Raw genomic sequence first — 22,352 nt, forward strand, 5'->3', positions numbered from 1 at the left:
TGAAGAACAAAGATTTCAGCTTGAGGACTAATGGTGTGCCTGACCCAAGCCATGGTGTTTTCAATAACCTCATGTGCATGTGAAAGCTGGACAGTGAATAAGGAAGACTGTAGAAGAATTGATGCTTTTGAGTTACGGTGTTGGGGAGAATATTGGAAGTTACATGGGCTGCCAAAAGAACAAACAGATCTGTGTTGGAATAAGTGCAGCTAGAGTGCTCCTTGGAGGCCAGGATGGCCGAACTTGTCTCTCATACTTCAGACATGTTGTCAGGAGGAACCAGTCACTAGAGAAGGATATCATATTTGGTAAGGTGGCGGGTCAGAGAAAAAGAGGAAGAATCTTAATGAGATGGATTGACAAAGTGGCAGCATCAATGGGTCCAAGTGTGGCAACAATTGTGAGGTTGGCCCAGGACTGGGCAGTGTTTTGTTCTGTTGTACATAGGGTTGCTATGAGTTGGTACTGACTTGATGGCACCTAACAACAACAACAACTATAATATGAAGTCCTGGTGTAGTACTGTAGGGTAAGCACTGGACTGCTAGCCACAGAGTCAGTGGTTCAAACCCACCAGCTGCTCCTTGGAAATGCAGACAGCACTTACCAAGAATTACAATAACATAGCTTCCAAATATATGGAACACAAAGATTGACAGAATTAAAGGAAGATATAGGCATATTCAGAATGGTAGTTGGAGATTTTAAACCACCTGTCTCAATAACTGGATTCCTGGGGTGGTGTAGTAGCATCAGTACTGGACTGTGAACCACAAGGTCAGCAGTTCAAACCAACCAGGTAGTCCTTGGAAACTGTATACAAGTTGTTATGAGTCGGAACTGATTCGATGGCACTTAACAACAACAGCTAGCTCAGTAACTGCTAAAATGAGCAGACAAGAACATTAAGAGTATAGAAGATCTACACAAAACAATGAACAAACTTAACCTCATAGTCAAGTTGTTGTTGTTATGTGCCGTGGAGTCGATTCCGACTCATAGCAACCCTGTACAGGGTTTCCGAGTCTGTAAATCTTTACGGGAGCAGAAAGCCTCATCTTTCTTCCACGGAACAGCTGGTAGTTTCAAACTGATGACCCTGAGGTTCACAGCCTGATTCGTAACCACTACGCTACCAGAGACAGAGCACTATACTCAACAATCATGGTCTCTCTAGGTAGAGCACATAATTAACACATGTAACTACTAATTGAAAGGCTGGAGGTTTGAATCCACCCTCAGGAACTTTGGAAAGAAAGTCCTGGTGATCGCCTTCCAAAAAAGTAGCCATTGAAAACTATATGAGCGCAGTTCGGCTCTGACACACATGGGGTTGTCATGGTAACTAGGTTTGACTCAACAGTCATACTATACAGTTCTTTTCAATGCACAAAGAACATTAACCAAAAGTGATCATTTCCCTGGCCACAAAACCAGTCTCAGCAAAGTTCAAAGAATTGCAATTATTCAGAATGTTTTCTGTACTGCGTGGAATTAAGCAAAAAATCAATATAGCAAAAAGAAAACTAGAAACTTCCCAATGTTTGGAGATAATATGTCTCTATGTAACCCGTGTATCAAAGAAGACATCCTTATGGAAATGAGAAAGTAATTTTAAACTAAATGATAACGAAAATATGATATATCAAAACGTGCAGGATGTTGTTAAAGCTGTACCCTGAGGGAAATTTAAAAGAGCTACAAACAATTTACATGACAGTGTCTACAAACTTGGATGTTGTACTTTCTCTTGGAGTCAGATTGCTAGTGTTTCCAGTGGTTCATTTTTAATGTTGCCTGAACTATGTTGGCTGCATTTACAGATTATATTAGTGATGACTGGCATGCTGGCATTTGAAAATGTAATCTCACTCCTGTAGAACATGGTTGATCTATGTTTGTTCTGAGTCAAATGGGCTCCATTTTTCTGACTGACAACATCCCCCAATATAATCAGGGATGAAGATCCTTGTTGGTACCTGTCTGGAGCAGAAGAGAAAAAGGAATTCTCATTTGGTCCTGAAGTGTCTCTCTGGAGGCTAAAATCTTGGAGCCAAGCAAAGAGGTGAGTCATAAACGCACTCACTGTGCAAGTTCATCAGCTCTGAATTTTATAAACTTAACGATGAGTCCCAGGAGTACTGAGCTGAGCTGTGATAAAGATTTTCTGAGTGTTCTAGACATTTTTTTTTTCTCCAGTCTTCTCGGTTCAATAAAACTCAAATCATGTTTTGCTTCAAGCGTTTGTTCTCTTAATCTTGAAGCCTCCTGCCCCTTTTAAGCAAAATTGAATTTATACATTTCTCATTCATTTACACCTCAGTCCTGAAAATGTTCTGGAAAAAAAGAAAAATCAGAGTTCAACAAAAACTGCTGTGTGCAGATACTTCCATTAGAGGAAGGATTTAAAAAATCAAATGACTAGAACATTCTTCAGTATAGAGCATATTTCCGTCCTCTTCTGATTTTCTCTCAGAATGAGGGTTTTTTTTGTTTTGTTTTGTTTTGTTTTTTAACGTGGCTTGAAGATGGGCACATTGGTTGTGCTATGTGGGTAGGTGGTGTCAAGCACCCCTTGTAATTTCTTGGAAGGGCCAGTGGTGAAAATAAGCTGTCAGAAATGTAATGGAACTATTCTGCACAACACGGTGAGCATAATTAACGTCATAGAACTGTACACATATACAGTTTCCAAGGCTGTAGATCTTTACAGGAGCAGAAAACTTCAGCTTTCTCCTGCGTAAAGATTGATAGTTCTGATGGCCTCAAGGTTAGTAGCCTGACTTATAACTACTTTGCTACCTTAGTTCCATATATATATATATATATGTACTTACAATGGGAGCGTGGTGGCTCCATACAATAAACACTGGAATGTGAACCACAAGGTCCAAAGTTTGAGTCCCCCAGCTGCTCCGCAGTAGAGAGATGAGACTGTCTGCTTCCTTAAAGATTGGAAATCCTATACAGGGTTGCTATGAGTCAGAATCAACTCCACTGCACTTAACAACAACAACCTATACTTACAATAATAGTAACACTAATAATAACAACAAAGAGCTCATAAAGACAGCTTTACAGATTGGGACATGGGTCATAATTCTGTTTGTTCTGTGACAGTGTGTTGTGTTGTTATTGCTGGTGACTGTGTGTTGTGGAGTCAGTTCCAACTCATAACGACCCTGTACAAGGTTTCCGAGGCTGTAAATCTTTACGGGAACAGAACACCTCATCTTTCTCCCACGGAACAGCTGGTAGTTTCGAACTGCTGACCTTGTGGTTCGCAGCCTGATTCGTAACCATAACACTACCAGAGTGTTATTAGTTGCTGTCAATTTCAACTCCTGGTGACCCTATGTACGCAGAGCTGAACTGTACACCATAGATGTTCAAGGCTGTGACCTTTTGGGAACAGATCATCAGGCTTGTCTTTTCTCTGGGTGGGTTTCAATCACCAACCTTTCAGCTGGTGCTTGAGGACCACCCAGGAAGCCCTTCTGTAATATTCATGCAGTTTTTAGGATTGAAAAACCAAAGCAACTTGGGGAGACTGGCTCTAAGTCTCCCAGGTGTCAGTATTGGGGGAAAGAAAGAGTTCTGAATGGTTTGTCCTTGTTGTGTGTGGGGCTGTGGGATAAGCATACACACTGGATGGTTAACCACAAAGTTGGTGGTTCAAACCCACCAGCCACTGATTGGAAACCACATATAGGATTATTATGAGTTGGAACCGACTCAATGACACTTAGCAAATGGTCTTTCAGGACAAGGGCAATCCCACCTAAATTGAGGACTCTTGTGTTTTCTCCTTTCTTTAACAAAATTTATGTCCAGGTAATACAGTCCTTGGCCAGAGTGCCAAGTAGAATCCTTTGTAGCTTCTCAGCTACAGGTAGCACTCCCTGCAGGATGTCTTAAATAGATCTTTTTGTCTACTTGATTTATGAAGGTGAACCCAGTAGTCTTCACAGAACTAACGGGCAATTAGTTCACTGAAGCCCAAATCCTGTCACCAGACAGCATTCAGGAGGAGTGGGAAAACTTCATGCTGTTTCTCCTTGGAATGCCGCTGGACACCACCCTGAAGCACCAGTGCACAGAAATAGCCAACTAATGAGCAGGTGCTGACCCGTGGCTGGGAGGAGAGGTCACTACTGCTCAGGATGAATGGGTCTACGATATTGCTGCAGGAAATAGAGAATACTGTGAATGGGACAGATTACTCCTTCACATGAGAAGGAGTCTCTGACTGGTGCCAACTGTTATCATCTTCCATTGCTAACTGAAAGGTTGGAGGAGGTTCAAGTCTGTCCAAAGGTACCTTGGAAGATAAGCCTGGTGGTCTACTTCTAAAAAAACAAATGCGGAAAACCCTAGGGAGCACACTTCATACAAGGGGTGCCATGAGTCAGAATTGACTTGAAGGCAACTATTTGTTTTTTTTGCCCCCACTGAGTAACTACAATGGCAATTCATTGCAAACTAGAAGGAGGATAAAGTAATGTTCAGGCAGAAAGGGTTTTTTTCTTTTAAGACAGAAAAATGATACCACGAATAGAGATTGAAGAAAGGAAAGGCAAAGTAAAATTGCCAAGTGACTAGGATTTAGGTCAGCAGAGGTTTTTCTTGTGATTTTATCCTTAGACTTCCTCACATCCCGCCTTGCTGATGGCGACACATTGAATCAAGTTCTGGATAAAGGGTGAACAGCCTGCTTTCCAGATAACCTGACAACTTGCTTTGATGGCTGGTAAAGGTTTAGGAATTGGTTATCAAGGAAAGGCATGGGAGCTTAGCGGATACAATTTTCCAGATTTCTTAGTAAATACTCCCATCATAGCAAAGCGCAAACTAATGAACCATGTGAAGTCTCTGAATGAGGATTTGGGAAGTGGTGGTCACCATCTGACACTAATGAGTCAGCTCTATCATATCCCTGTTGCTATTTTAGAATAGCTGATATATGTCTGGAGACCTTTGGTGGTGCAAATGCTTAGCACACTTGCTGTTAACTGAAAGGTTGATGATCCAGAAGGTGGTGCCTCAGAAGAAAAGCCCGGGAATTTACTTTTCCCAAATCATTCATTGGAAACACTGTGAAGCCTAGTTCTACTCTGACACTCATGGGGTTATCATGAGTCAGAATCTATTAGATGGCATCTTGTTTGGGTTTTGGGTATGTGTTCATCCCAAATTAGTGTGCTAAATGTCCTAAAACCACTCATAGGGTAGATTTAGCCCCTAACATCTAATCTAATAAGCCTGTTATTTGTTGTTAGTGTGAAGATAAACTCTACACTACAGTTCATCATAGAGAATCATCACAAATGGGGAAATAGTGGAGGCTGGCCAAGTGAGCTTTCTCTGGATTGTTTTAGTGCATCCTCATACTAAGTGCCTGCCTTGGTGAGCTCAGAGAGCATGGTAATGGTTTTAGAATTGATCTAATCATCTCAAGTCCCTAGGAGGTATATGGTTATTAGACTAATTTGAGCTATAATCATACCTACCTGTAGAGTAGCTCGGCATCTAAATGCGATCAGATATGTAAAGTACTGGGCACATAGTAGGCACTCAGAAATGTTATTCCCGCCCTATGATATGCTATGACTGGGATTTTCAGGGTCCTGTTCAAAAGCAGATTGACTCATCACTTCTCTTAGACACTTTCTAGAACATGATAATGCTTTTTATCTGATGAATCTGATAATTAAATGTGCTTTTCTTTCAACAGTGGAAGATTTTCTTGTTCTGTGAGTTTCTTTGTCAGAGAGGCATCCAATTGCCAGTTCAGTTGGACACTAACTAGCTAAAGTGAATATTATTATTCTATATTAGTTTCAATGGACACGCACAAATACGAGACTCAGTATGAAAAAGAAGCCAACATTTTAGTTGCCATGGGGCAGGGTGGTGGCTGGTGGATGCCAGAAACTGATGGTGTTATGGATTAGGTGTTCAGTGGTTCAAACTCATCAGGTGCTCCAAGGAAGGAAGATGAGGCTGTCTGCTTCCGTAAAGATTTACAGTTTTATAGTCTACATATATTTGGTTGCTATGAGTCAGAATCAACTTGAGGGCAGTGGTTTTGTTTTGGGCTTGATGCATTAGTCACCCACATAAAAATGGGCAGTCACTGAATATATTTCCTGCCTCTTCTCCCCTACAGTTATTACCTGGTTCCGTGTCCTCTGCCCTCAATAACGCAGACAGTGAATATGTGTATTGCTTTGGTCCATTTCTTAGCTGGAGAAGGGAATTGGACATTATCTTCGCCTGGAACATGAACTGCCAAATGCAAGGGCTGTGGCCAGTTCATCTAAGAACGTGTGTCTGCCTGCCCCGTGGCGGGAAGAGGATGGCAAGGTGGCCTCTTTTCCAGGACTGAGCTCGGAAGCCTCTTAACTGTGCACTTAATAAATGAAACCTTGGCAGACACACCTTGAATTATTAATGACGTTATTCAGCTTTGATTGTTTCCTTCTTTTGGGGAAAGGTTATTCACTCAAATGCCTTTGATTAGATTGTACGATACATCACAATTGGGCATATTTTATGTGCAGCTTTATGGTGATAATAGTTCTGTCTCATTTAGAAGCAAATCAGACATTATGAACTTCGTGATTTATTAATGTATTGATTTCTATAAATGTCAGCGCATCTCACATCCCGTCAACAAGCCTGGGGCAATCAGTGGAGGGCCAATAAAAATGTAAAATGAAACCTTCATAAAAATGGGAAATACTGCCTGTTCCAAAGCCCTGCTGTCTCTCTGAATGGCTTCAGGATCCAGACCATTACCATGAAGGCCTGTCACCTCCTCCTCCCCACAGGAAATGCTGCCTGTAGGTGGAGGCTGTGTTTGGGAGAGCTCTGGTCTACTGAAATTTATCCTGTGTGAACTGAAATAAAAAAACTAAAGGTGAAGGAAGAGTGGGCCCTGGAGGGACCCTTTGGACCAGTCTTTAGGCTCTGAATCCTGGAGAAAGGGCTGAGATGAGGAATAATGCTCTTTCAGAATCACCCTACTAAAACCTACTAGCTTCCTGATGAAGACTATCACTTGTCTGTCCATTTGTCATATTGTAGTGGCTGCTATGATGCTGGAAGGGATGCTACTGGCATTTCAAAGATCAGCAGGGTCATTCGGGGCGGATAGATTCAGCAGAGCTCCCAGACTAAGACAAACAAGAAAGAAAGGCCTAGTAATTGAATTCTAAACATTTACCAATGAAAATCCTATGGATCACAACAGAATATTCTCTAATAGGCTGTTGGAAGATGAGCCCCCTAAAGTTGGAGTGCATTGAAAACACACAGTGACCACAACAAAGGATTCAAGCATACCAATGATCATGAAGATGGTGTGTTATTGTTGTTAAGTACCATCCAGTCTGTCCTGACCCACAGCGATGCCGTATAAGGTTTCCAAGGAGCAGCTGTCCAGCACATTAACCCACAGAACCACACCAGGCCAGCAATTGTCTTACTCTATTGTGCATACGGTTGCCATGAGTTGGAAACAACTTGATGGCAACTAATAACCACCAAAGAAAGCAAAATTCCTTACCACTGGACCAATAAATAACGTCATGATAAATGAAGAAAAGATTGAAATTGTAAAAAGACTTCATTTTGCTTGGATCCACCATCCATACTCATGGAAGCAGCACTGAGGAAATCAAATGACATGTTGCATTATGCAAATCTTTAAAGTGTTGAAGAGCAAAGATATCAGTTTGAGGACAAAGGTGCACCTGACCCAAACCATGGTATTTTCACTAGCTTCATATGCATGTGAAAATGGGACAGTGAATAAAGATTATGGAAGAATTGAAGGAGCTCTGGTAGCATAGTGGTTATGAATCGGGCTGCGGGCTGCAAGGTCAGCAGTTCGAAACTACTAGCTGTTCCGTGGGAGAAAGATGAGGCTTTCTGCTCCCATAAAGATTTATAGCCTGGAAACCCTGTACAGGGTTGCCATGAGTCGGAACCGACTCCAAGGCACATAACAACAACAACAATTGATGCATTTGAGTTATAGTGTTGGAGGAGAATATTAAAAGTACCATGAACTTCTGGAAGAACAAACAATTCTTTGTTGAAAGAAGTACAGCTAGAATGTTCCTTAGAAGCCGGGATGGCCAGACTTCATCAAATATTTTGGACAAATTATCAGGACCAGTCCCTGGAGAAGGACATCATTCTAGGTAAACTGGATCCCCAATGAGATAGATTGACACGGTGGCAGCATCAATGGACTCAAGTGTAGCAAACGATTGTGAGATTAGCGCAGGACTGGGCAGTGTTTCATTCTGTTGTGCATAAGGTTGCTATGAGTCGGAACTGACTTGATGGCATGTAACCACCACCACCAGGACAAATGTACCTTCAGGACAAATCCCAGATTCTCCAGTTGACACTGAAGGGTCTACTCTTGGGGACCAGTCTATCTTCCTAGCATTATACTCACAACTCTTGACATGAGTCGTCTGCAATAGCACAGGGTCTACTCATAAGTGGACCCCATCTCTGCCACAGTATATGTTCCATTGGCCCCAATATCAGGTATCCTTTAAACCTGGCTTATGTGCTATCTCCTTGGGGCCACTTTGAGACAACCATGCTGAAAACTCTCTGTCTGTCCTAATTCCTGACACATGTATTATATCTAACAATCTAGAAACAAGGTAGGTTTACCTGTTGATGCTGCATTTTTTATATACACACTCTATGGTTTACTTGTTTTGTTTTTATTTTTGGTATCCAACTTCTTCCATCATGTCTAATATTCATTCAGTAGGTGCTTAGTAAATGCTCATTATTTACTAAAAGTGCACAGAGCTACAAGAAGCTAAATAGCTAATATCCGAGAATCCCATGATAGCAGCCAAGGGAATATTTGGAAAGCATTTGGCTAATGTAGTGACTAATTCCATTGCCTGACAGGTTAGTGTAGAAGCTACATCTGGCAGCCCAGAGTATAGTGTAGTCTGTAAATCTGAATTTTGCTAACTTTAGGAGTAAGATTACTTCATATAAGAATATGGACTTTGGGTTCCTCTTTAGAAACCTAAAGTGATGGCCACATTGAGTCCACATCCCCAAATGGCTACATGTGACTGGAGCTTAAATGTATTTGCTCGATTTAAATGGGACATGTGCTCTCTAGAAAGCCACAGACCCCACTCCTCCCTGTTGCCTCCCTCACACCAAGACCAAAGGACCGCTCTTATTTGCCATTATTCACTCATACTATCTGTCTGTGTTTGAGATCCTTGTTTCAGAGACCCTCTCTCCTGCCTCATCTCATGTTTTACCAAAACACTTTTGTGCATATTGTGAAAGTCCAGAAACATTGCAGAATTTCAATTTTCTAGATCCCAAGCAACATGGAATAGACAGGATGCCTTGAGATTAGCAAGAAACTGCCCAGAATCTGAACCCCTATGTATGTGTTCTATGATGCTAAGATTACACATGCCAGGAGATGGACTGGCTCACAGGCTTGATGCTCAGCACATGTGAGCCTTAGGATTTATAGACTTTTCACATTCCTTAGTTCCTGTGAGGTCTGCATTACATCATACTCTGCAGTCAAACAGAGTCAGGCTTGAATCCCAGTTGCTATCAAGTCAGTTCTGACTCATGACAGGTCCCGGTGTGTCAGAGTAGACCTCATGTGAGTCAATAGCTGACTTCTTTGCAAGACTTTTCTACCAAGACGCACCTCTGGGTGGGTTTGAACTGCCAACATTTTAGTTATTAGCCATTTGCACCCCCCATGAATGCCCTCAATAACACCCATTTCTTATTCTAAAACCATCAAATGAACCATTGCATAGCAAGTGCAATGGCAAAAAGCACTAAAAAAGTCCCCTCTACACTTGGCCAAGGGAATCCTGGGGCTCAGCTTCCTAATGAGTGTTTTTGCTTGACTGTGAGTTAGGTACAACCTATGGAGAGCCCACGTAGCACTCTATTGGCCAGGGCAGCAAGTCCTGAGAGCCAGCTGGAAGATGTTTGTAGTTTAAGAGGATGAATGAGCCAGGATTAATTAGCTGAGTTAGTTTGTGAATATATTAGCAGGTCATAGGGCTCTGAAGCTGCTGAGCCTGGAGTGAGGCTTTGATGGAACTTACTAGATTGGAGCTCTGACTTGGGATTCCCTACCTTTCCAAATACCTTGCTGTGAGGTAGCAGAACTTTTCATCATTTGCTGTCTCAAAGTAGCGGAGCATAAAGCTTAAACTGGATCATAGGGGTTTTTGAAAATTAATGCTCAAAACAAGAAATACAAACAGCTTGAAATCATGCTTTTGAGGAGAAGCTTTCCCAGACCTTCCAAACTTCATCTCAATTCCTGAAACACACCTTTGTCTATAACAACCACTTCTATAAGATTATGGGAGAGGGTTCAGAGCAATGAAGGACCTCTTCCCCTTTCACTTACCCCCATCAGCACTGTTTGAAATATTTTAAAATTAGGCATGTTATGAACTGAATTATGTCCTCCAAAAAGATATGTTGAAGTCCTAATTCTTGGTATCTGTGAAGGTGGCCTTATTTGGAAATAGGGTCTTTCAATGTATTATCCATTAAGTTAATATGAGGTCCTGCTGGAGTAAGGTGGACCCTACTCTATTATGAGTGGTGCCTATAAAAAGGCAGAAGTGACACAGAGAGAAGATGATCATGTGACAATGGAGGCAGAAATTGGAGTGATGCTGCCACAAGCCACGGTACACCTGGGCCTACCAGAAGCTGGAAGAGACAAGAAAGAACGTTTCGTGGGAACCTTCAAAGAGAAGATGGCCCTTCTGAACCCTGATTCAGATTTTCTAGCCTCCAGAGCTGTGAGACAATACATTTCTTTTTCACTGACCTTCCACTACACCAAGCATGATGTCCGTCTCCAGGGACTGTTCTCTTCTGAGTCTGGATGGATAAGGAATTGTCCAGTGATGACAGAGGGAGGGAACAGCCTTTACAGAACCTGGAAGAAAACTTGTCTGCTCCCAGAGATGAGAAGCCAGTGTGTCTGGAGGCTGGGACATGGTGAACAAGGGTGAGAGGATGTGAGACAGGTCCAGGACCTCGTAGAACCATGCTAAGAGTTGTAGGGACAAATTTCTTTTTTCTTTGAGAAACCAGTGGGGAGTATTGAGTTATAATATTAATCATCCATAAGGCCTGAAGATAATAATGAGGGAGTTGTTGTGCTCAGCTCCTTTCCACATGCTAACACTTGATAGAGAGTGGCTTGGCAGGTTTTGTCTGATGGCAGTCCTTCTTAAACCAAACTGGCCTGAGACCCTAGACTCAATCCCAGCTCTCTACAAATGAGGCCCTTGGAAGGAAGGGGCATATAGTTCTGTTTCTTCCTATCAGTTAATAAATATAGATATTTGACATTTCAGCTGAAATGCTGAATGTCATTCGTACTTAGAATGCCAAAGACCAGGCCAGGCCTGGCTGGAGACTTGACTCCAGGACACTGAAATTTCCATAAGGTCAGGAAAGTCTCCTAGGACTTGAAGATTTCCCCCAGCTTATCAATAACTTCCTCCTTTATTTTTATTTTAGCTGGCCAGCACTCCACAGTGGGGAAGAGGTCTTGGTAGTTGTAATCAAAAGTGAGAGAATAAAAGCAAAAGAGATGCCTTAGTTATTGAGTCCAAATCCAAGAAGGTGGAACTAGAGATGTGAGTAACCTTTTTATATATTTTGGGTTATTATCAGAAAAAGTCCTATAAGTAGGGATGGGAGAAAACAGGTTTAATAAAATAGGAATTTTCTTTCTATTTATCATCCCTCTCTCTCCCTAGCACCTTTCTGTTTTCATTCCTTTTTTACACTGCCTCTGTTTGTTCCTATTATCTATCCATCCATCCATCCATCTTTCTTACTATCCATCTATCCATCCATCATTTTCTCCTTTCCTTCCTTCTGCCATTTCTTCCATTCTCTCTCTTTCTATCTATCTATCTATCTATCTATCTATCTATCTATCTATCTATCTATCTATCTATTATCTATTATTTAAGAGCAAAGATGTCAATTTGAAGACTAAGGTAAGCCTGACCCAAGCCATGGTATTTTCAATAGCCTCATATGCCTGGGAAAGTTAGACCATGAAAAAAGAAGACTGCAGAAAAATGGATACATTTGGATTATAGTGTTTGAGGAAAATATTAAAATACCATGGACTGAAAAAAACAAAACAAAATGAAAAAACAACAGAGGTAAATAGTGATGCATGCTCAACCTTGGAACAACAGAACTCTGTGATACAGGGATCGAGGCATAGTTTGAAGAGGGGAAATAATACTAAGATGCTTGACTGTCTTATGAACATTGGTTTCCCTTGCCTTGTTGTTGTTGTTGTTATGTGCCGTGGAGTCGGTTCTGACTCATAGCGATCCTGTACAGGTTTTCCGAGGCTGTAGAAAAAAGCCTCATCTTTCTCCTGTGGAACAGCTGGTAGTTTCGAACTGCTGACCTTGAGGTTCACAGCTCGATTTGTAACCACTATGCTACCAGAGCTCCCTTTCCCTTGCCTACTACTGTAAAATAGACACTTGAGTGGGATAGAAAGGAATGTCAGGAAACATGATTACATTGGAATACATGAAAGGGGTTCTAGAACTTGCCCAGTGAAATAGGACTCTTGCAGAGCCTATGCAGTGTATAGGACCTTATGGGAAGAAAGGGACTGAGACCTGGTGGCCAGGAGGAAGACTTGCAGAATGTGCCCTTTGGTGGTGTAAATAATAGGACCTTAGGTGGAATCCTGAGCCCTATCCAGAACCTTCTGAGGTGGGACATCCCCACTAGAAAAGACAAGCAGACCAGCTTGGAATAGCTAGAGCAACAGAAGACACATCTTCAAAGAAAAATCATCAGGAAAAACCCAAAACAAAAATGGCAGGATGACTGGCTACTACAAGAGTAAGCAAGCTGTTCACCAGGAAGCCATCAAGGCAAACAATCAAGTTCCTTCAGGACAAACCCCCCTCTAAGACTGACACTCAAAGGGAACACGTTAGCAGGCATGTAAGCTTGTTGATGACTACATTGGTCTACTGGTGAGTGGAAGAAGGGGAAAAGCAGCAATGAAGAAATGGGTTGAGTTCAACCACATTTCATAGACTCCTATTTACTTGGAGGAGAGCGAAAGAAGAGGAAGGGCTGGTTGGTCCAAAGTGTGGTGAGACTTGGGGACACATGAGCCCATGGACAAGGACACAGCCACAGAGGGCTAGAGCTTAGAGTGAATCACCCAGCTAATATGAAGTGAGGGGAGAGGCACAAGAACACCCAAACTTGGAGATAGTACCCATTTGACCTAGCCTCGATGGCTTTATAATCAGAACTTGACTAGAGGAAGATAAAAAACAAAACAAAATAATTTTTGATAAAAGAAATGAGGGTAAATTGTTACAATTTAATGAACTTGACCTATACTCATGGAGGTAGTATCTCTAAATACCAACGGAGAGTGAAGGAGTCTTTACATCAAGTATCTATGCTATCCCCTCTGTACACAGGGTAGATACAGACGGGCAACTTAGACATTGGCTACCTAAAATGAGGGGGTGATAAAGGCACAGATTGACTGGCTTACAAGGTTTCAAGAGGAAGTTTAATTTAAGAGTGTGTGTGTGTGGGAAAAAAGAGTCCTCACTGGATAGTTTTCATCTTGTCTAGATGGGTCTGGTTAAAAGAGATGAGGACAAGATTCTTATGATTCAATAGTGAGTAATTGTTATCATGACTAATTTCGACTGTCATAATTGTAAAGGTAGAAGTTTGTAACAAAAATGGGGGAGTAGTTAATCTTACAGTCCAGAAACATGGACAGTATGACCATCAAGGGAGAAGAGCACAAGTGGAAGGTGGGACATTATCCAGAAAAGCAGCGACACCAGAGATGGAGGCAGAGATGGGGACATGGAGAGAGGGAGCAGCTGAGGACTTTAGATTCATGGGAAGAGAGGAACCGAGAGCTGGTGACCAGGAGGAAGACTTGCAGAATGTGCCCTTTGGTGGTGTAAATTATATATGTCTGAGTGTTTAAAAAAAAGAGCTAAAGTGAATAGAGAGAACCACTGTTAACTGATGGTACATGGAGGGGATTATCATCATTGTAATGGAACAAGGTGTATGATTTGTTGAAAGTAAAACTGATGATCTGCAATGTAAACTTTAACTCAATCCACAATAAAAACAAAACAAAACAAAAGCTTATGGACAAACAAACAAACAAATGTGTGCTAGATGAAGTGCAGCCAGAATGCTTCTAAGAAGCCAGGATGGTCAGAGTTCATCTCTCATATTTTAGACATATTGCTAGGAAGAACCAGTCCCTGGAGACGGTAAAGTGGAGGGTCAGAGATAAAGAGGAAGACCTTTAATGAGATGCATCGGCACAGTGGCAGCAGCGATGGGCTTAAGCATAGCAATGATGGTGAGATTGGCATAGGACTGGGCAATGTTTTGTTCTGTTGTATGTAGGGTTGCTATGAGTCAGTACTGACTTGACAGCACCTAACAACAACAGGAGCATCTGTCTATGTATGTATGTATGTATGTATGTACCTATGTATGTGTGTATGTATTTATGTATGTATGTATCTATGTATGTATGTATGTATGTATGTACCTATGTATGTATGTACCTATGTATGTATGTATCTATGTATGTATGTATGTACCTATGTATGTATGTATCTATGTATGTATGCATGTACCTATGTATGTACTTATGTATGTACTTATGTATGTATCTATGTATCTATGTATGTATGTATGTATGTATGTATGTATCTATGTATCTATGTATGTATCTATGTATGTATGTACCAATGTATGTATGTATGTATTTATGCATGCATGTATGTATGTATCTATGTATGTATGTACCTATGTATGTATGTACCTATGTATGTATGTATTCATGTATTTATGTATGTATCTATGTATGTATGTACCTATGTATGTACGTATGTATGTATGTATGTATGTATGTATGTACCTATGTACCTATGTATGTATGTACGTGTCTATGTATGTATGTATGTACCTATGTACCTATGTATGTACCTATGTATGTAGGTATGCATGTATCTATGTATGTATGTATGTACCTATGTATGTATTTATGTACCTATGTATGTATGTATGTATGTATATATGTATGCATGTATCTATCTATGTATGTACCTATGCATGCATGTATGTATGTATGCATGTATCTATGTATGTATATATGTATCTATGTATGTATGTACCTATGTATGTATGCATGTATTATCTATGTATGTATGTATCTATGTATATATGTATATATGTATGTATCTGTGTATGTATGTATGTATCTATGTATGTATGTATCTATGTATGTATGTATCTATGTATGTATCTATGTATGTATGTTTGTATGTATGTATCTATGTATCTATGTATCTATGTATCTATGTATGTATCTATGTATGTATGTATCTATCTATGTATCTATGTATCTATGTATGTATCTATGTATCTATGTATGTATGTTGTTGTTGTTGTGAATATACATGTATGTATGTATGTATGTATGTATCTATGTATGTATGTATGTATCTATGTATGTATGTATCTATGTATGTATGTATGTATCTATGTATGTATGTATGTATGTATGTATGTATCTATGTATGTATCTATGTATGTATGTATGTATCTATCTATGTATGTATCTATGTATGTATGTATCTATGTATATATGTATGTATACATGCATGTATGTATGTATCTATCTATGTATCTGTGTATCTATCTATCTATCTATCTATGTATCTATCTATCTATCTATCATCTACCTTTCTACTTATTTTCTTTCTTCCTTCCTTAATTTCTTTCTAGAAGACTACACACTAAAATTTCAGCAGTGGCTGTCTTTGAGGATTATGAGTATGGATGGCTCATATACTCTTAGTTTAGGTGTTCTTTCCTAAATTTTCTACCATGACTATTTTCTGTCTATTAGGAAGAAACCCATAATAGTTATTCTTAAGTCAAAGAAAACAGTGGTTTCAGTGGGAAGCATTGTGTGGGGACAAACATGGAGCATTACCTTGAGTAAGTCATTGCATGACTTAGTTTTCTCATTCATACATTGGATGTGATCATTTAAAAAATGTTTTATTGTGAATAATGTGCTATTTTACATGGGAGAACAGTAGTTTTACATTCATCCTATCATATATCATTTCATTGCCATGGTTACAATTACCTCCATGCATCATCAACCAACCAAAGGGTATACCCTAAAAGCCTGCCCCCTCCTCAGCCCGCCAGTTGTCAGCACACAGCCCCTCTCCCTCTCTGGGTCTAAAGTCCCCAGCTGCTCCATCTCTACATGTCATTGTCTCTGTCTCATCTCAGGCAGATGTGATCATTTTTTGCACATACTAAACATTTATAAATATTCACTGCTGGTGTGATGCTGTAGGTTAATGTACTTGACTTCAAGGTCGATTTGAACTGCAAGGTCAGCTGTTCAAGCTCACCAGCTGTTCCTTGGAAACCCTATACAGGGTCCATATGGTTGGAACTGACTTGACAGCATTTAACAACAACAACAACATTATTATCTTCTAGTTCTCTAATTCTTGCTTCAGCCACATCTACTCTGTCATTAACTCTTTGGTTTGATTTCACCCCCCTAAATTTAATTAGTTTATTTGTTGTTGTTGTTGTTGTTGTTGTGAATATACACAGGAAGACATATGACAATTCAACAGTTTCTACATGTACAATTTCAAGACATTGAATACATTCTTTGAGTTGTGCATTCTCACCCTTCTCTACTGAATTGTTGCTCTCTCATTAACATAAGCTCACTGTCTCCTAAAGTGCCTATCAAATCTTTCTAGTTGCTATTGTCAATTTAATCCCATATACAAATACATGTGTGAGGCTGGTGTGGTGTTTTGGGTTAATGCGCTTGACTGCACAGACAGTTGAACCACAAGGTCAGCAGTTCAAGCTTACCAGCTGCTACTTGGAAACCCTATATAGGGTCGCTATGGGTCGGAACGAACTCAATGGCACTTAACAACAACAAGTATGTAGTTCTTAAAAGAGCATAATGGTTAAAGCTTGCCTTTTTTACTAGTTAAGTGAAACTATTGTTTGGTTTTAAGTAGATCTCAGAGAATATATTAAAGATTTAAAATTGCTCTCAGGGCAATAGTTTCAGGGGTTCATGCAGCCTCCACGAGAACTTGAAATTGGATTCTGAATTTCCTTCCTTTTGATCAGGATTCTTCTACCTTGGGCCAAAATGTTAGGAATGATAACCGGGCACCGTCCAGGTCTCCTGGTTTCATGACAAAGGAGTCAATTGTTCATGGAAGCAATTAGCCCTAGATTTCATATCCTTCTCCTATTCCTGTCTCCCCTTCTTCCTCTGTTGCTGTAGGAGAAAAGACCCCAATGATGCTTTGGATTTCCACTTGCAAGCTTTTAAGGCCTCAGGAGTGATGCAACAGTTTAGTAGGCAGAGTGGAAGCACTAACTATGTTATCAAGCTAATTAACGAGGATGTCCTATGAAACCATGACTTTAAACCTTCAAACCAATGAACCAAACCAAAAATACATTAAGGATACTGTGGCACAGGCAATTTTTGAGGCTCAGCAGCTACTTTGTCATTGTTGTTGGTATAAATATATCTAACACAACTTCTGCAAATTCCATTTTTTACAGGTTTAAAAAGTTATTATTGACAACATTGACAAAAATTGGCTGTGCAACGCTACCCTTCATGCATTCATTCTATCACCATTAATTTCCTCTCTCCCCCTTTCACTCACCCCTGGTAATCACCAGTAAACTTTAGTCTCTATAATTTGTCTTTTTATATAAACGAGGTCATACAATATTTGCCCTTTTGTGATTGGCTTATTTTGCTCACCTAATGTCTTCACGATCCACCCATATTGTAGCATACATCAAGTCTTCATTTCTTTATAGGCTGAGTTGTTCCATTGTCCATACCATGTTCCATTTTACCTATTTATTCATCTGTTGATGAGCATTTAGGTTTCCACTTTTTGGCTGTTGTGAAGAGTGCAACATTGATCATTGTTGAGCAAAGTCTCTGCTTTCAAGTGTTTTGGATATATATCTGGGAATGGAATTGCTGAGTCTGGTGTGGCTCTGCAGGATAAGAACTGAAATGCTAACCACAAGGTCAGCAGTTCAAACTCACTATCTGTTCCTCAGAACAGATTCAACATAACTTAACAATAACAACAGCATATTAAATTTATTTTTAGTTTTTTTGAGGAACTACTACACTGTTTTCAATTTTGCATTTTCACCAGCAGTGGATGAGTTCCAATTTTCCTACATCCTTGCCAACATTTAAATTAAAAATCTTGTTTCCTAGTGCAAATGAGACAGTATCTCATTGTGCTTTTGATTTGCATCTCTCTGATGGCTAATGGAATCTATGCCACTGATAATTAAATACAAGCACGGTCAGTCATTGTGGACAGGTTTCAGCAGAGTTGCCAGTCCAAGGTAGAATAGGAATAAGGAGAGACAGACCATTTCTGCATATTAGCCACTAAGAACTTATAAATAGCAGCAAAACATTGTCTGATATACTGTTGGGAGAATGGCCCCTAAGCTTGGAAGACACTCAAAATATGACTCAGAAAGAGATGCCTCCTCAAAATAGAGTTAACTTCAATAACATAGGTGGAGCAAAGCTTTTGGTACCTTCATTTGCTTCATTGGACACAACTCAAAATGCTGAGAAACAGCTGCAAACATCCATTAATAATCTGAACTTGGAATGAATGAAGTTTGAATCTAGGAAAGCTGGAAGTCATCAAAAATGAAATGGAATGCATAAAGATTGATATTCTAAGCATTGGTGAGCTGAAATGGACTGGTATTGGCTATTTTGAATCCAACATTTATATAGTTTACTATGCCAGATGACAAACTGAAAGGGAATAGTGTTGCATTCATTGATAAAAAGAGCATTTCAAGATCTATCATTAAGTACAATGCTGTCTGTGATAGGATAATATTCATATGCCTATAAGAAAGACCAGTTATTACCACTATTTTTCAATTTATTCACCAACCACTAGAGCCAGTGATATTGAAATTGAAGAATTCCACCAACTTCTCTCACATGAAATTGATCAAATATGCAATTAAGATGCTTTGATAATTAGTGGTGATTGGAATGTGAAAAGTGATAATTAGTGGTGATTGGAATGTGGAAACAAAGAGAAAGGATCAGCAGCTGGAAAACATAGCTCTGTGATAGAAACAAAATCATATGATAGAATTTTGCGAAACCAATGACTTATTCATTACAAATAACTTTTCCCAACAACATAAATGATGACTATGCATGTGGACCTCACCAGATGAAATACATAGGAATCAAAATGACTATATATGTGGGAAGAGATGATATAAAAGCTCACTATCATCGAACAGAATAAGGACAGATAATCAATTGCTTGTATGCAAATTCAGGCTGAACTTGAAGAAAATTAGAACAAGTCCACAAGATCCAAAATACAACCTTATGTAATCCCACCTGAATTTAGAGATCACCTCAAAAACAGATTTGATGTAGCAGACACTAATAATTAAAGGCCAGAGGAGTTGTGGGATGACATGGAGAACATCATACATGAGGAATGTAAATGGTCATTGAAACAAACAGGCAAGAAAGAAAAGACAAAAATGGATACCAGAAACTTATTATTGAGCATAGAGTAAATAACATTATGATAGATGGAGAAATGATAGACGTTGTCAAAGATTTCAATTTGTTTGGAATCCACAACCAACACTCATGTAAAGAAATCAAACAATGTATTGCATTGGGTAAATCTGCTGCAAAAGAGATCTCTTTAGTTTGAGCACTAAGGTGCACCTGACCTAAGTCATGGCATTTTCAATCTTCTCATTTTCCCATACAGGATCACTATGAGTCAGAATTGACTTGATGACACTTCACAACAAGAAATATGCATGTGAAAATTGGACAATGAATAATGAAGATTGTAGAAGAATTAAAACATTTGAGCTATGGTGTTGGAGAATACTGAAAGCACCATGACTGTCAGAAGAACAAACAAATCAGTTCAGCCAGAACGTTCCTTAGAGGGAGGATAGGGAGGATGGACATGTTATTCGGAAGGACCAGTCCCTGGAGAAAGATATCATGCTTGTTAAAATGCATGGTCAGTGAAAAAGAGAGGACCCTGCTCCCCCACTCTCCCCCCACCGCATCAAGATGGATTCACGCATTGGTAGCAACAGTAGTCTCAAATGTAACTCAATTGTGAGGATGGTGGGTTTTCTTGTGCATAGGGGTCCCTAGAAATCAGAACCAACTTGAAGGCAACTAACAATAGTAACATCCTCTAATCTGTGGATTCTTTCTGTTTCCTGAGTAAATCTATTGCGGAATCCTTTTATTCTGTTTCTCATTGCAGTTACTGTCCTTTTCACTTGCAATATATTTCTTTTTTAGATCTTTATATTGTTCTAACATTGTTTTCCTTATTTCTATTAGCTCTTGGTCTATGTTTTCTTTTAGTTCTTGAATTATATTTAATGTTGTTATATTATACTTCTCCTCGTCCCCCCCCCCCCCCCCCCCCCCCCCCGCCTCCCCTATTATTTGACCATCCTTTCATGCACTTTGTCATGTTTACCTGTATGGGCCATTGTTTCTCTGTTGTTTGTGTGCCTTGTGATTTTTTGTTGAGGCACTGGAATTTTTGAGAGTGTTGTTTCTCAGGTTTCTACGGTGTTTGGTGTTTTTTTCTGCACTGCTTTCCCAATGGAATGCGGAAATAAATCATCAGACAATCTCTTTGATATCTCAAGTGAGTAAAATTTTACTAAAGGTGATACAGAAATGGCTACAAGCATACATTGGCAGAGATTCCAGAGGTTCAAGCTGGATTCAGAAGAGGCCATGGAATGAGAGATATCATTGCTGATGTCCGATGGATCTTGGCTGAAAGCAGAGAATATCAGAAGGATGTTTACCTGTGCTTTATTGACTACGCAAAGGCTTTTGATTGTGTGGATTATGACAAGCTATGGACAACATTGAGAAGTATGAGTATTTCAGAAAACTTAATTGTACTCATGAGGAATCCGTACATGGACTAAGAAGCAGTTGTTCGAATAGAGCATGGGAACATTGTTTTAAAATTAAGAAAGGTGTGCGACAAGGTTGTATTCTTTCATCATACTTATTCAACCTGTATGCTGAGCAAATAATACGAGAAGCTGGGTTCTCTGAAGAAAAATGTGGCATCAGGATTGGAGGAAGACTCATTAACAACATGCGATATGCAGATGATACAACCTTGCTTGCTGAAAGTGAAGAGGACTTAAAATATTTACTGACGAAGATCAAAAAGCACAGCCTTCGGTATGGATTACATCTCAATGTTAAGAAAACAAAAATCCTCACCACTAGACTAATAAACAACATTCTTATCATCAGAGAAAAGATTGAGTTGTCAAGGACTTTATTCTTCTTGGATCAACTATCAACACTCACGGAAGCAGCAGTCAAGAGATCAGATGATGTATTTCATTAGGCAAATCTGCTGCACAGGAACTTGTTAAAGTGTTGAAGAGCAAAGATGTCAGCTTGAGGACTAAGGTGCACCTGACCAATAACCTCATATGGATGAGAAAGCTGGACAGTGAATAATGAAGATCGTAGAAGAATTGATGCCTTTGAATTGTAATGTTGGAGGAGAATACTGAAAGTGCCATGGACTGCCAAAAAAAACCAATAGATCTGTTTTGGAAGAAGTGCAGCCGGAGCGCTCCTTGGAGGCCAAGATGGCCAAACTTCCTCTCTCATTCTTTGGACATATTGTCAGGAGGGGCCAGTCTCTGGAGAAGGATATCATGCTTGGTAAGATGCAGGGTTGGAGAAAAGAGGAAGACCCCCTACAAGATGGATTGGCCAAGTGGCAGCATCTATGGACTCAAGTGTGGCACCAGTAGTGAGGTTGGCCCAGGATCGGACATTGTTTTGTTCTGCTGTGCATAAGGTCGCTATGAGTCAGTGCTGACTCGATGGCACCTAACAACAACAACAACAGCTTTCTACAAGGACCATCTAGGTGGGCAGAACCTTCAATTTTTGTTTTCTGTTTCCTCTCCTTCTCTGTGTTAGCTCCTTCTCTTTCCCTGGTTTAGTTGGGTTTGAAAAGCTGCAGATCTAATTTTCAACTTTCAATATCTGCCAAACACAACAGAGATCATGCAGAGATTAGTCTGTCCATCAGAGG

General features: G+C 39.9%; 1 protein-coding gene across 6 annotated transcripts in view; it reads right to left on the reverse strand.

Moving 5' to 3' along the window:
- The window catches only part of KCNIP1 (Kv channel interacting protein 1), a 600,752-nt gene that overhangs the window by 40,076 nt on the left and 538,324 nt on the right, over positions 1-22,352 (reverse strand). For 2 of the 6 annotated variants that reach the window (XM_006864826.1, XM_006864825.1), the window contains exon 1: positions 3,842-3,881. The exons of the other annotated variants lie outside the window; for them this stretch is intronic. The gene's annotated coding sequence lies outside the window, so the exon portion shown is untranslated. Of the gene's footprint in view, positions 1-3,841; positions 3,882-22,352 lie in introns of those variants that run through there. 6 annotated transcript variants of the gene reach the window in all.

This window comes from Chrysochloris asiatica, unplaced genomic scaffold, assembly GCF_000296735.1.
Source record: "Chrysochloris asiatica unplaced genomic scaffold, ChrAsi1.0 scaffold00071, whole genome shotgun sequence".
Lineage (NCBI taxonomy): Eukaryota > Metazoa > Chordata > Mammalia > Afrosoricida > Chrysochloridae > Chrysochloris > Chrysochloris asiatica.